A 2,500-nucleotide genomic window follows, 5' to 3' on the forward strand; every position below is an offset into this window, starting at 1 on the left:
ATATTTCCACATTATCATACATCAATATCTCGCAGCATCCCTTTGCCCCAGAGATCACCTTTAAGACGAAAAGCACATTTTCCAAGAATCTGCAGCGGAGATTATCATCATTGTCCAAGAACTGAGCTCGAAGGATCGTCACCTTGGCATCCACCAATTTAGTCTTCAATCAACGTTATTCGAAAACTTCTAAAATATTCCCCTTCCCTCTCCCCTTCTTTCTTTCTCTTTTCCCTTCTTATCTCCCTGTCTCCCCCTCGTCTCCCCCTCCTTCCTGTCCTTCCAACCCCCTCTTGCTCCTCCTTCCTAACCCACACTTCGCCTCCACTTCCTCCCACTCTCCTTCCCCACTTTCCACCCTCCGCCCCTTCTTCATTCCCTCTTCCTACTGCCCTCTTTCCTCCACCTCTCCTCCCACTCACCTCCGCCCCCTTACTCCCCTTCCCATCTCCTCCTCCCCCCCCCCCCCACCAAGCCGCGACCACAAAGAGGCTAAAATTATTCGCCAAGGGAGTTTATCCGTGCCTTAACGTTGCAACAATTTTCGGCTTGCAATATTGGAATTTCATTTATGATAGATGATATCGGTAAAGCGATTCGGAGGGGGAAGAAGTGAACACATTGATACGGGATAAAACAAGAATCGTTTTAAGGGTACGTGTATCCTTTGTCTTGGCCTTCGCTTGTGGTGTTTTGCCAGGTGCATAATATGTGACGTGTGATGCAACTGATCTTCACTTATAAGGAGTTTCACGATTTTTTCAAATATTTTTTTTCTTTTCATGAGAACATACCTATGCACATATATGTGTGTGTATATACATGTATATACGTATGTGTGTGTGTGCCACGTACACACGCACATATATCTGTGTGTGTTACCGAGATATGAAATAATAATGTATGACTTTGAGACAAGAAGTCATACATATATATACCTTGTGTGTCTGTCTATATATGTGTTTGTGCGCTCGTGCGTGTGCATATATGTGTGTGTGTGTGTATGTGTAATATATATATATATATATATATATATATATATATATATATATATATATATATATATATATATATATATATATATATATATATATATATATATATATATATATATATATATATATATATATATATATATATATATAATATGTGTGTGTGTGTATGTATAGATATATATTTATATTTACATAATACACGAATATAAATATATATATATATATATATATATATATATATATATATATATATATATATATATATATATATATATATACACATTTGTGTATATAGGCATACATATACATACATATGTATATAGATAGATAAGCACACAAATGCTTTATACTACATGTGTGTGTGTGTATACATATATACATATATGCATATATACATATATACATATATACATATATACATATATATGTATATATATATATATATATATATATATATATATATATATATATATATATATATTACATATATTACATATATTACACATGCACACACACACATACACATACACACACACACACACACACACACACACACACACACACACACACACACACATACACATATATATACATATGTGTGTGTGTGTGTGTGTGTGCATAAATATATATATACATATATATATATATATATATATATATAAATATATATATATATATATATATATATATAAATATATATATATATACATAGATATATACATATATATATATATTATATATATATATATATATACATATATATATATATATATATATATATATATATATATATATATGCGTATGTATATATACATACATACATATATATATATATATATATATATATATATATATATATATATATATATATATATACATATATATTTACGTCATTGTCCGCCTCAGTGGCATATATTTAATATGATAATTCCAGATGTGGTAATCAATCATGGTAATTCATGTTTTAGCGACAATAAATTGTACTCAAATCTATGCCAGGGTAAGAAGGGTCTTTAAACATAGCATTATTATTGGGAGTTTTCCATTTGATCCTTCGTATTCCAGTGTTATTGTTATGTCTGTCGTTATTGTTTGTATTATTTTCATCGTTTTTGTTGTTAGTTTTAATGTTGTTATTGTTGGTATAGTTATTTCTTTGGCTGTTTTATTATTATTATTTTAATCATTATCATCATTATATTAATAACAATAATAATAATTTCTATTATTACTTTTATCATTATTATTAATACCATCATTATTATCATTATTATCATTATTGTTATTACAGTTATTTTTATTATCATTATCGTTATTATTATTGTTGATATTGTTATCATTATCATCATCATTATTGTTATTGTTATTATTGCCATTGATATTATTAATACTATTACTACAACTACAACTAATAAATATGAATGTATTTTTTATCATTTTCATCATTCTTATTATCATCATTGTAGTTATTATTACTAATTATCATTATCATTACTAACGTCATC

The sequence above is a fragment of the Penaeus vannamei genome, chromosome 4 (genome assembly GCF_042767895.1).
Source record: "Penaeus vannamei isolate JL-2024 chromosome 4, ASM4276789v1, whole genome shotgun sequence".
NCBI lineage: Eukaryota > Metazoa > Arthropoda > Malacostraca > Decapoda > Penaeidae > Penaeus > Penaeus vannamei.